This window comes from Pogona vitticeps, chromosome 1 (genome assembly GCF_051106095.1).
Source record: "Pogona vitticeps strain Pit_001003342236 chromosome 1, PviZW2.1, whole genome shotgun sequence".
Lineage (NCBI taxonomy): Eukaryota > Metazoa > Chordata > Lepidosauria > Squamata > Agamidae > Pogona > Pogona vitticeps.
Window position 1 is genome coordinate 42,684,027 of NC_135783.1, and position 14,612 is coordinate 42,698,638.

Sequence of the window (14,612 nt, forward strand, 5' to 3'; positions counted from 1 at the left end):
GTTGGCATGTAGAGTCTGATTGATCATTGTTTCCTCCCAGGGTAAATTAAGAATTGACAACATAGCACACATATTTCCATGTAAAACGTTACCTCAGAAACATCAGATGAGCATTTCTATGGCTCTCCCATGAAGCCCAAATATTTCATGCTGCTGTAATTAGAAAAGAAAGAACTCTCTAGAAAAACACAAGCTGTGGATCATTTTTATGAGCATCACTAATTTGCTATATATAAAAAGAGGGGAAACTAAAATTATTTTGTTTTACTACCTCTAGAGATGTTGTTCTGGGTAGAGAGATGAATATGAACAAGGGGGGGGGGGAGGAAAGAAAGGATGAATTGGGGAATGTTTTGTTTTTAATGGTCACCTTGCCAAAGGCATAAGCAAAAAGTCATTCACCATTTGTTTCTCAAGAACATACGCATTCTGGTGCAAACTCTGAAGTGATCTCATAAAAATAAAGAGTATTAAAGTACTACAATTCTGTAATAGGCATATTGGATTAATTTCAGCATTAATGGAGCTTGGGAAACTCCATTTTTGGAACAAAACACCCAGAATGCCTCAGGAATGATTGCCCAAGCCAACTTTTTCAAGCGGTGAAAGTGCAACATTCTGCTTTCAGAAGCAGACATATCTGCACTAGAGATGGCACACATTGCCAAAATGGTGGTTTGTCTCAGTTCATGTTTTGTCAAAGTTTGTTAATCTCCCCCCAAAACTTGAATTTATCCAAAGCAACAAATTGGTGATTTTTTCAAAATTTCCTGTGTTTTTTTTTTGTTTCGTGCCCATCTCTAGTCTGCACTCTATAATTATAGCACTTTGATACCTCTTTAGGGTTCATTTTGACGAATTCTGGAATTTGTAGTTTGGTGAGGTACTTAGAATTCTGTACTAGAGTATCTCTTATCTAGAGTACCCACTTACAGTCCCCAGGGTTCCTTAGGAAGGTGTGAGGTGGAAAAAAATACTTTAAAAGTCCTCTTTTTTTGAGTTTAGGTTATCTTTACAATTTAATGAAGAATTTTAACAACAAATTCTTTTCCTCCAGCCAAAAGTGAGACAAAAAGCTCCTTGCATGATTTCTGCAACTGCATAAAACCACTCTAGTTCCTTCTCCTTTGAGAAGGAAAATCAGTGTACACACACAGCGAGCACCAAGGGATCAGCTGATTACTCAGAAAATGGAAATAACCCATCTAGTGCTTCAAACAGTTAAATAAACCAGCAGACAATCTATGTGTTCAACAATTTGCACATTTCGTACAGATATGCAAATTACATGAGTTGTACAATTTTGTACAAAAATCAGCTATTTTTGTGCAATATGACCTTATGAATGTGAGAACTTTGTCAAGAGCACAAAGAAATTATTCATCATTTATTTATTTATTTATTTATTTATTTATTTATTTATTTATTTATTTATTTATTTATTTATTTATTTATTTATATCCCGCCTATCTGGTGAATACCATTTTGACTTTTTAAATTAACCTGTTTGCTGAACTAAAGTTTAAATGCTGGGTCCAAGTTCCTGTTCCAAGTGCTTGCCATAAAGTGCTATCATGTATCCATTCTACAGCTAACAACAATGCACCAAGATACCACTTTTAAAAAACAAAAAAGATTTGACTTGACTTTGAGAAGCCTTGACTATATTTGGGGAAATTACATATAGTTGTGAAAACACTGTTTTCACTCATTTATCATCAAATCATGGATATGTATTTGGTTTCTTTTTCCAATTTAATGTGTTTTGCACTCAGTGTGATGTAGGAAAGTTTCACCTTCATTAAACTGTGTGTTCATTTCTTGCAGCATGAGATAGAGTTGGTGGCAATGTGCAGTAACATTAATCATTGCTCTGTCTGCAGAAATGTCAGAGCCTGTAAACTTTACTATCTTTGGACTATTGTTCCTAAGATTCCTAACCACCATAGTCTATGCTGGTGGGGATTTGGAGTACAACCCCCCCCCCAAAAAAAACCAAGTATTGTTAAGTTCTAGGAAAAATTGACAATTTTCAGCTGGTCTGAGCAGATCTCAGCAGACTTTCATCGGGAAATAGCACAGATATCCATCCTAAATGGCTCCCCCCGCCAGCACTTGCAACCAAAGAACACAGAAATATCCTTCTCTTTCCTGTTTTCAATTGATGGAGATGAATGGGATAATGAAATGATACAGGATTTTAGAGAAGTATTCTTCAATATCATGCAACTCTCATAATTTGTCAAGGAAGACTACCTTCTGAAAGCATTCAGTAAAATTAGCAAGTTTGCTACGATTTCATGCAGCTATCAGCTTTGCGCTTGCCCCTTGGAAGGAAAGGATTTTTTTTATTCTGTAGGTTCATTTAGAAAGAGTTCTCAGAAACAGAAATAATACCCTGGATTTTGGTTGCATTTGATATGAATGGAAGACTGGAATGACTATTTCTTAAAGAGAGTCTTAACCTGGTAATTGATGCTATCTGTTAGAACTAAAAGTAAAATGGAATTCTCATTTCTCGGAAAGTGATACCTGTTGAACATCTTCAGTGCTAGCAGGTCTTGTAAAAAGTTAACAGCTCTTAATTGTATATTTAAGAACAAATCATCTTCAATATTCTGTACTGACAAGGACAGCTTGCAACTACAGTATATACTGTATTTTCTAATTGACAGTAAATCGAAGGCACCAAATCAACATAAGATATAGAAGATGAGAGACAGATGGCCATATTGGCTTGGGCATCTTGCTCTATCTTGGTTTCTTCAAGTGAGCTCTTCCTGTGTACATTGGTTGATATTGTCCTATTTTAAGGACGCCAGGTATACTTTATTATTTCTGTTTGATAGAGATGACCACATATGTAGGTGCTCTACAATGGCTGCTTGTATCCCCAAGTTTCGAAAATTCCATCATTGAGTCTTACTTTTTTTCCCCCTTGCGCCATTTTTTAATGGGTTACTGGAAGCACCAAACATGCATTTTCTATTTTTACCGAGCAATGAGTTTCTAGAGTAATTACTCCTGTGTAAGAGCCATATGCTCACAGCACCCACCTGCTGTACCCTGCAAGCACGTAAGTATTTATACAATGTCAGTTATCTTTAAGATGTATCATGGTATGAGGGAGACGAAGAGGGAGGGCTTTGTGTATCTAGATCAAGGCTCTTGTGCACAGTGTTGCTTCAGCTTCAATATTGGTGCCTGATTTTCAAGAGAGCTGTGTTTAAAAAATAATAGGTCTCTTTAAAAAAAATCAGCAACTGACACCAACATAGAGGAGAGAGAAGGAGGGAGAGCAACTGGGTTGCTCAGCAACAAACTATTCAGCAAGAGGCTAAGCACCTAAGCTATGAATACAACACAAACACAAACAGGAATAAATCAGCAGCTCTATTAGCACATTATGTTCTTGTGCGTGATCCATGGAAAAAAAGGCAACGTTTCCAAGGATGCCAGTCACAGAGCTGGCTGATGCTTGCTTGTGGGATGTGCCCCTAAATTAATAGTGTCCGCAGTCCAGAAAGCAGTTAATAATTATGTACAGGAGCAACCCTGCTGCTGGAATGAATGTCAAAAAGCACTGCTTTCCTCAGGTGTGCTTTTTTTGTAAGCAGAAATACAGCGTTTCCTGTTGGGCCAATCTAGCTGATGATGGCTGCAGAAGGAAAACTTAGGTACAGCTAAAACAGAACCAGTGCACTTTGATCACAGAGCCAAAATACTAAATGGAAGGGTACCTGTTATCACGCAGGGACAGGGGCTAGTCAGTGGGGTTGATGGAAGTCATGGGCAGGGCAGCCAATAGCGGGCAAATCTAAAAAAAGCCAGGGCAAAAAATTGATTTTCTCTTTTCTTCTGTCTCCTTCTCTTTCTGATGCATACACTCACACAAATACATACTCCACACAGGCAAGGATTCACATATTTTCACAGAGGCATCCACTCCTTTGCCCCTCACTCTCTCTTTCTTTCCTTTCAGACTAAATTGTTGTCCCTGATTGGGTCCAGGGAGCTGTACTGGGCCCAAATAAGGGAGTGAGATTTATACTGAGAGAACCTCCTTGTTGACATGGTACTTGAGTAAGCAGCAGCATTGAGTACTGAAGGCACAGAAGCAGTATGCCAGTTAGCAAATATTCTTGAAGAAGACATATAGGGTTCTTATATATGATGGAGCAGCATCCTCTATCAACCTAGTCACATTACTACCAGAATGCTATGGTAAGATATTATAACTGTTAGCCTTAAGGTAGTGTCCAATCTAGAAAAGATGAAGTATAGTCCCTACTGTAAGCATTCCATATGAATAGTGCTCAAAACAGGGTGGAAGGATGCATGGGTCAGTGGATATCTAGAGTCTTGCTGCTCAGGCTGGTCCACATGCTACTGTGTTAGATAGTGCAGAAGGTCACCAGAGCTCAGCATCTTTACCTCTTTTCAAGAATAGGTTATATTCTTCTGATAGTCTTGATGTCCTCACCTTGTATGTCTATAACTATTGAAGAGCTCAGGTAAATTACTTTTTGGCTCCTGAATCTACCAGATAGCATGGAGTAAACCAGAACATAACTTTTGCCGATTCTGATATGATTCTGACTTAAAAGAACCATCTCTCCTCCTCTTCTGCATTTCTTTGTTAACTCAGGCTCAAGTTAAATGTAACATGTTTTTAGAAGCAGTGGTTTCTCAAGTAGTGGTAGATATCTGTCATAGGACATGATTTTCCTCACTTCTGTACTTTGCATTTAGTGTGCTTTTTTTGTCACTGGTGATAAGAATGCATACTTGGACATAATTTATAACTATGATGAATCATATATATCAGAGAAACTCCCATTGCTGAAAGAGAAACTGGATTTTCTATAGGGAACACAGATTCCCTTTGGTGTCTAATTTAACCATCTGAATGTTTATCAGAACCCAGCCATATTCAATGTCCTGTTTAAGGATCCCTTAGCTATTGCTTAGGATCCTGTCAGAGGCATGAGCTTTGCTCCTCTGTGTGTGTGTGTGTGTGCGCACGCGCGTACATGTGTGCATGCATGTGCATGTGTGTGCTGTTAAACAGAGTGAGAGAAGTCTTGTTCACACATAGGGAGAAAAAAATGCCAACAGCCTTTGTTTGTCTTTAGTTGTTTAAAGTAAGTAAGAAAAGTCTTGCCCATAGGGAGAGGCTTTGCTCCCATTTAACTGGAAAGAAAGAAAGGAAGAAAGGAAGGAAGAAAGGAAGAAAGGAAGAAAGGAAGAAAGGAAGGAAGAAAGGAAGAAAGGAAGAAAGGAAGAAAGGAAGGAAGGAAGAAAGAAAGAAAGTCTTGCTGATGGGCGTTGTTAGTTCTTCCCATGAGTGTGTGCTGTTACAGCACCTTTTCTGCATTGGTTTAAATAATCACATCTCCTAAACAAATGTAAATGGATTACAGAAAAGTAGAAGCCTCAGTGATGGAAGAAAAAACTATGCATAGAGAGGAAACACTCCAGGCTGATTCACATTTCCCTTTGCATCATGTGGTCAATGGGGGAAAAAAGGCAAATTAGCCTGCCCCCAAACCATAGCATTTCTTGCATTTTTCCCCATTATAATCACACTCTAAAATAACTAATTCCAACACAGCATTCTTTCTAGAGATGGGAAACATTAGTTCTTTGTACTGTAATTGACAGTATCCCATAGCTAGCATGGTCATACTGATTGGGGGATTCTGGGTGTTGTTGCCCATAAAAGTGAGTTTCCCGCCTCTGATTTCTCCAGAAGGAAGGCAAGAGGTTTCTACCACACTGACCAGGCTTTCTGTAGGATACAGTGAGAGTGTATTCCCACCTTGGAACACCTTTCTGTTAACACATCAGGACCAAAGTACATCATGGCTTCCTGCCAAGCAACCCACATCAACAATACCTTGCAGGGAGTGTAATATTGCGAAGGCTGAGAGCTTTCTTTCACTGAAATAAAGGGAATTTCCTCAATAGTGAAAGTAGGTAATAAATGTGTATTATTAACTTATCTCAACATGGTACGGTAGTGGGAAAATTTTTTTTAAAGATTGCTTCACTTAAGAAATGTCAGTTTATTCTGAATGGTAGTAATTTTTCACAATTTTATTTTTCCAATAAATTTGACCCACATTTTTCTGGGATTGGGATTTGATCTCAAAATGCTGCTGTATTCTTTGGCATACTTTGAAAAGACAACCATTGTTGCCCAGAATAAAAGGACAAATAAACATTCATAAACTGACACTGTGCTGATTCCATGCTGATTCCTATTTAGTATTATTATTTTCACTCCCAAACTAGGCATCAGTGATCTGTAGGGTCAAACAAATGCCTGACCCAACACCGCAAATGGTGCTCTTGCCAGCTGGAAGGATCTCTTTCAATCCCTATGATAACAACTCAGGTTGTGAAGTCATCCACCATCCTACCTGATCCCAACAAGTTCTACTCTTACTGAGGTGACACCAACATCCTGTGTCCACAGGGTCTTCCATAGAAGAATGGACCTGTTCAGTATCTCCTTTCCACTGGGGATAGCAGTTGCATAAGTTGCCAGATATATTGGTAATGCTGAGTTGAGCTGAATGTGGTCCAACAGTGGTCTTGATTCAGCACAAAAGGCAGTAGCCCTACCTTGCACTGTGAATAGTCACAGTGTAATCTTACACATCTTTACACAGAAGTAAGTCCTACCATGTTCACCAAGCTAACCCCTAGGAAGGAAGGTATACAGTGGCGCCTCAACTTACAAATGTCCCGACATACGACCATTTCGAGTTACGACCAGCTCTGGCTGCAAAATTTTGCTTCGACTTGTGGCCGGAACTTCCAGTTGCGATCAAAAAAAGGCAGGGAAGAAAGGCGGGAAATTCAAATTGCTAACCATTGGTGGTGAAGAGCTGCTTCTTTGTAGCTCTTTCACCCCAGTGGTTAGAGTGTGTGCGATCAGAGGAGGCTTCGGACTGCCTGGAAAGGTGATGCTTTCTGCTTTTAAAAAACTGTTCCAGGTGGGTTTTGAAGCGTGGTTTTAGGCTGGATGGTGGGATTATGTTTCTATGCTGTGATGGTTCTTGGGGGGGTTGGTTTGTTTTTTCCCCATTTCCGATGAGTTTTGCATGGTTTGTTTGCTTTTGGGGTTCCCCCCATTTCCGATGGGTCTTGTGGGGTTTGTTTGCTTTTGGGGGTTCCCCGCCATTTCCAATGGGGCTTGCAGAGTTTGTTTGCTTTTTAGTGTCCCCCCCCATTTCTGATGGGTCTTGTGGAGTTTGTTTGTTGGTTGGTTTTCCCCCCCCATTTCCAATGGGTCTTGCACGATTTGTTTGCTTTCTGCTTCGCATTTTTTTTTTTTTGCATTTCTGAAGGGTCTTGCAGGGTTTGTTTGCTTTCTGCTTTGCTTTTTTTGCATTTCTGAAGTGTCTTGCACTGTTTGTTTGCTTTCTGCTTTGATATTTTTGCATTTTCGATGGCTCTTGCACAGTTTGTTTGCTTTCTGCTTTGCTTTTCCCCCATTTCTGATGGCTCTTGCACAGTTTGTTTGCTTTCTGCTTTGCTTTTTCCCAATTTCTGATGGGTCTTGCACGGTTTGTTTGCTTTCTGCGATGGGTCTTGCACAGTTGGTTTGTTTTCTGCTTTGCTCTTTTTGCATTTCTGAAGGGTCTTGCAGGATTTGTTTGCTTTTCTTCCCCCTTTGGCTGGAACGCATTAATTGCGTTGCCAATGTGTCTTACAGTGATTCTTTTTTTGGTGATTTTTTTTTTCTTCGGCTGGAATGGATTAATTGCATTTCAATGCATTCCTGTGGGAAACGGTGCTTCGAGTTTCAACCATTTCCAGTTATGACCGGAGTTCTGGAACCAATTAAGTTCGTAAGTCAAGGCACCACTGTATTATTGCAGCTTTAAAGACATGTTGCCTCTAAAGATGGAAATCCCCCATAGCCAGCACTTCAGAAAGTTCCTTTTTAAACTATAATTTCCATAATCCTTCACCAGCATCCAGGATCCTGCGACTAGTGGCCATGTTACCTGGGGGATTCTGTGACCACGGAAGATTGTCTTTGGACAAAATGCTGGCTCTATGGCTTGGAAACGGGGATGAGCACTGCCCCCTAGAGTCTAACACGACTGGACACAAATTGTCAAGGGGAACCTTTACCTTTACCTATGTTGGATTATGATAAATGTGATTGTTGCTTATTTCAGCTCTCCCCCTTCATATCCCATTCTTCCAGGCAAATTGTGTGGTTGGATATATCTGACAAGTATACTGAGGTATGAAAAAAGTAACTCTTAGATTTGGGTATAAATTTCACAGGATTGGAGCTTGATGCTTAATATGCTGTTTCATCACTAAGCAATTGTTTAGACTAGCTAATTACACTATGGTGATACTTTCTTTTTAATTAGAAGAACAAAAGCATAGGATTGGCAAGGATCCCACAGGCCAATGCAGTGAATCCATTACAGCAGCATGCCAAATATGTTCCCATTAAGGACTGAGAGAGCACTTCCTTACATGACTATAGGGTAGGTTATCTTCAACCTAAAACCTACACCAGATGTCAAGAATGGGGAATCTGCGGATTGTGTTGGAGTCTAATTCCCATTATTCCACTTAGTGGCTGGGGATGATGGATGTTGGAGTCTAACAACAATCTAGCCATATGTTCTCTGTCCCTGCCAATATCATCCCTCCTTCTCTTTTCAGTATGGCCTTCAAGTTGTTTGTACTCTTTTCAGAACCTAATAGCAAATGTTTAATGGTGAATTATAAAACACACTTCTTTTTTTAAAGGCTTATTTTTGTTAAATGGAAAGTGTAAAGACATTTAACATTGTACAACTGCAACCTGTATACCCATGCAAATACAAGTAGGGAAAAGACTGAGCAGAGAGGGTGATCATTATGTTACTGATGTGCTATAAAATAATGCAGTGTTTATAAGGAGTGTCAGGAATATATACAGGAGAGGCAAGGCTGGAAAGATGCATTTTAATGGAGCTACAGTGCCAAAGGGAAAAATGTGGGAGAAATGAAAGATTCTTCACTCTAATCTTAATCTGTTCAATGGATTCCCTGTCACATTCTCTTTTCTGCCTGACTTATCCTTTTGTTTACCTGTTATTTATCTGAACAGAGTCTCTGCCCCCCCCCCTTCATTTTCCCAGCAGAGATGAGGAGGTGCTTAAGGCAATATTGTGACTGACCAACCTGAGCTGGCAAAGTGAAGTTTGAAAACTATAGTTATTCCAACTAGGTCTATGAAGTAATGTCCTGAATTACTCTTATCATAAGATATCCAAACTACCTTATTAACTTTCAGTTCTCTAATTCAGAAATAATTGCCTTTGTTCATTTTTTTAAAAACATCAGACCTCCATCCAATTCCAAATCTGATACTGAGACTTACTGAATTAGTTGCTGAATGGTGGCGTCAACACATCTCTCCCATTGCCTGATTGCCTTTTGTGCTGTTGCTCAACAAGTGTGGCTTTTGGGAGTTAATTGTTGTAAATTAAGAAATACCTGTAGGCATTGGCTATTGCATGCTAATTCACATGACTCATGATGCAACAGAGAATGCCTGTGGAGATTTTGCAACCTATGGCAATTCGCCTCCAAATGTGATACCTTTTGTATAGCAACCCAGCAGGATTTCAGCCATTGATTCAATATGTCTACTCTAATTAGGACTGAATTCACATCAGTTATTTAATCTAAATCATATCCTGGTGTTCTATTGAAATTGACATGCTCATTATAGATTGTGAGGAAATTATATGGGATGAAAAAAATGTGAATGTTATTATTTTTACATTAGAATTATAAATTATTGGACTGAAGACTGAAGAAGGTGACCAGGGCTGTTGTGTATAGAACATTTTGAGGATTGCTCATTTATGGGTTCACCATGAGTCAGAAGCGACTTGACAGTATATAACAACAAGAACAGTGATAGATTTCTTTTCAAATCTTTAAGGAGATGTGCTCATTTCTTGTAAGCCTAGGCTGGGGTTTAAGTTTCATTTATTTATTTATTTAATTTATTTATTTATTTATTTAATTTATATGCCGCCCACTCTACCCAAAGGTCTCTTCAGGAGGGTTTCCTGTCTTTTGGGCTATATATTATAACATTATTTCATAATAAATTGGCATCAAATTCTGATGATGCCACCAAACTCCCCATTAGTCATTTAAACTGATCTAATTAGCATAATATAATTAGAGTTCCATAAATAGAGTTCCATTCAGTTTAATGCTGGTTTATTTCCACGACAAATTCAAGGTATTAATGTTGACCTAGAAAACCATGAAAGGTTTGGGACCTCTCAAACTATTGAAGTTTCCCCCCCTAAGATCAATTTCCTGTGCCACTTGTACCTACCCAGCACTGATGATGCAGGTGGACAACCAAGGGAGGCCAGGAAATCGACAAGTAGGAGCCGGAGCTTCTCTGTGGTGGCCCCCTCTTTATAGAATTCTTTATAGAATTTTAGCAATGCCACCCGGCAGTGAGTTTCCATGGTCATACAGGTTCTCTTGGGTCTGATAATCTACTCATACTGACTTGTCTTGTATGCTATCTAGAATTAAACTTCAACTTTGCTAATATAAAAATGCCTTCTTGTTGTTTTTTTCTGTTCACAACAAGGAATGACTTCAAACCTGTTTAATACCTGGCGAAGCTTAATTCTTACTACTACACACTTTCAGGCTTTCTTAAGACTTTTCTGGATTTTTAACTAGAGATGAGTAGAAACTAGAGATGGGGAGTTGTCCCACTTAGTGAGTCGTCAAAAGTTGACGACTCACGAAGCTCGAAGTTGCCCCCATGAAGTGTCGGGGGATTATTAATGTTTTAAAAATCAACCCTGCCCCCCACTGCCACCACTCCTCCACTGCCACCCCCAATGCCATGTTGCTGCCCCTCTCCTCCCACCCCCACTGACACCCCCTTCCTATTAAAAAAACAAACAACCATTCTGCCTACCAGTTGCCAATCAGCTGATCGGCAGCCGATATCACCCACCTCCCCCACAGCCACCCCCCACAGCCTAACTTCTCATCCCTTTCCTCTCCCTACCTTAGCCCCCACCCCCACCGACATCCCCTTACTTTAATCACTGCTGCCGAGGTCTTCATCTGGCCTCCCATCTACGGCATGTAAAAAGGGAGGCTGGCTGCTCTTTGCAAAGATGGCAGCTGTGGCTTCATCTAGGGTAGGGAAGCTGCAGCTGCCATCTTTGCAAAGGGCAGCCAGGATTCCCTTTGCCTGCCTTAAGGGAATCAATGCAATTCTCAAGGGTTGTTGACTCTTGGAGTTCAGAAGGAAGTGGGAGAGCCTTCTCCAGTTCTTCATTCCCAATCTCCCCATGTTGCTGAGGAAGGTCTGACAAGGAGTTGTAACTGTTCAAACGAATATGATAACAGCACTCAGAAACATTGCCTCATCACAGTTCCCAGTCACATGGCATATACTCTGATCAAGTTCACTTGAACATGTTGATAGTTGCTTTTCAGAATTTCTCTGATAACATGAGATTGGGAATGGCAGCAGTGGGCCCATATACAGTTATAGGTAATGCTGTCTGAATAGAGATATAGTCAGTGTCAGAGGGTTTAAAAAATCTTTCTTTTTTGAACTATATAACTTTCAGAATCTCACAGAATCTCTCAGTATGGACAGGGTGACCCATGGGAACTATAGTTCAAAGCCTAAAACAATTCCTCATCTTTGGTCAACTTTTTCATAAACAACTTGTCACAGACTCTGGAACTCCCTCCCACAGGAAGCCAGGCTGGCTCCATTTTTGTTATCCTTCCACAGGTAAGTGAAGCCTTTTTTTTTCAGGCAGATGTTTCCTTAGCTACTGACTGTCTAGGAGACAATAAATGGGATGATTTATATTTTGTGGCTTCTAAATCTGCTTTTGTAATGCTTTTACCTAATATTTTAATATTAATTATACTTCAGTATTTGAAGAATTTACTATTTTTAGCTTTTCAGATTGCATTTTTAATTATGTAAGCTGCCCTGGTTCCTTTGTTAGGAGAAAGGTGAGGTAACATATTTTAAAATAAGTAAATAAACTGTTGTAGCCATTTAAGAGATGCCTATTAGTCTGCCAGCTTCTATCCACAACAGCCCTGCTCAGCTCTTGGAAACTCAAGGCTGTGGTTCCTTTGGAGAGTCCACCCATCTCATATTTGGCCTTCCTCTTTTCCTGCTGCCTTCAATCTTTTCCAGCATTATTGTCTTTTCCAGAGAATCCTGTCTTCTCCTGCTGTGCCCAAAGTAGGACAGTCTCAGTTTCAACATTTTTGCCTCCAGGCTTGATTTGATTCTAGGACCCACTTGTTCATCTTTCTGGTAGTCCAGGGCATCCACAAAGATCTCCTTCAGCACCACATTTCAAGTATATACATTTTTCCTATCAGCTTTCGTTACCATCCAGCTTTCACATCCATACATGGTGACTGTAAATACGATAATGTGGATGATCTTGGTCTTGGTTTCCAGTGACAAATTCTTACATTTGATTATCTTTTCTACTTCCTTCATTGCTGCCTTTCATTCTGCCCATTGCTCAATCTTCTTTTGATTTCTTCACTGGAGTCTCCATTTGGATAGATGGCTGAACTATGGTGTACAAAATCTCTAACTATTTTAGTTTGTTCATAAACGTATAGAGATATATGGCTATAAGTATATGCATCTCTGTTCTTGTTCAGGCTCTGGATGAATTAAAACCAAAACACAACAGCACAAAAGTATTTTACGAAGATTATGATACTTTAGTAAGTACCTGCTGTGTAATTATCCATGCTGTACTCAGCTTTAATACTTGAGTCTTCTAAAATAAATTCTATAAATATCACAGACTGCTTTACTAAGAATTCTAAATATTACACAGGCTGATTATGAGACTGCATTGTTTGGGATCTTTCTCTGGTTATTGCAGCATTTTTTAATCCTGCTGTTAAAAGTACAACTGGTATGTTTGCAGTACTGCTTTTTTATTTGAACACAGTTAGAAACACTTTTTTTACTACTCAAAATGAAGGCAACAAGCTGGGAAACCATAGATTAATATAGAAGAAAGGTGGCCAAGATGTGGCCTGTGGGATGGTGAAGCTCCCAGTGGTCCAAATGGACCCTTCAACAAACCTGAGACTCCACCTACCACACATCATTTTTTTAAAGGCTCATCAAGTCTTCTTGTGACATTTAGAGCAGACATTCTCAATGGGGCTATATGTCCATGTGAACTTCTCTGTCCTGTCATAAAATCTCACAGGCCTACATGAATGAAACAAGAACACTGCAGGTAGAATTTAGAGAAAAACAACACTGATACAGTAGTTGGAGATTTTCCCATATGTAATCAAGAACATTGCAAAAGTACCTGTCTTTACCAACTTGGCAATAATTCATCATCATCATCTCCTCTTCCCTATTAATTATTAAGAATTAATAAATGGGTCAATACTGAGTTTCCTTTTCATGATACCCCAACTGTGCAACCTGAAGCAGCCATCTCATTTTACATAATGGTTGAGCTGGCCCTAGTTGTACATCAAAGTGAAACCCTGTGCAGACCTTGTAAACCTTGTTACAATCAGTGCATGAATAGGTGGGAATCAGTACTACAGGATCATAATAAGTCCTACACTTTTGCATTTTGATCAGACTGTATTTATAGAGATGCCCAGGCTCCATATATACTTTGCTAAGTATTGACTACCTATTATGGTAGGTAGTGTGCATATTACCATTATTCTGAATTCCCCTAGCGCACACCTCATGTGCCAGGGGGCTGCATGGGTCTTCCATTTCATTAAAAACTGAAATTCCGGGGGCCAAATCTTATCATGGGTACTGAAAGTTATTTTGGCAAACTCCAATTTTTTCTGTTTTCTTGGCTTGCCTAATCATGCAACCATGTTTGTTACATGATCTATTTCATAGTGGCCCAAACAGAAACACACATTCAAGTTATCATGCATAACAACTGGCCCAAAGTGTCAATGAAGATTTGGAATTATTTTAGCCATCTTGAAATGTTTCTTTTGGATATAGGGAGGGAGGGGGCTGTTTAAAAAAAAGAAGTTGTGACTTAAGGGAGGAGAGCATTTGTAGAGAGAGGTGAGTACTAGCACTGCTTGTGTGTGTGGTGCATGCTCTCCCCCCCTTTTGCCCCCCACATACACCATTCCCTATTCTCTCACATTACTTCTCTTTTCTTGTACCTGGCTTTCTTCCACTCTTTCCCCACTCCTCCTTTACAGAACATCGGCCCTGCCTCGCATCCACACAGAAAAAAAAAACCTTTTAAATCCTTGTGGCAAGAAAAAAAGTAAAAGCCCCCAGGTAAGAGAGAAAAAAATGCTTTGTGAGCAAAAAGGGTTGGACCAATTCAATTCCACCTTTGTGTCATGTGGTCTGGAAAAATTACTTCAAATTGATCTATTTTATGATTGGAGCAAAATGCAAGGTGTAGTTGGGCTCCAGGTCTCAGATGAGGATATATACACATTTTCTCTCAGCTCTCTACTTTCTCAGCTCTTTCGCTTTCGGTAGTGCCAAATTATTATGTTGCAAACATTCCATT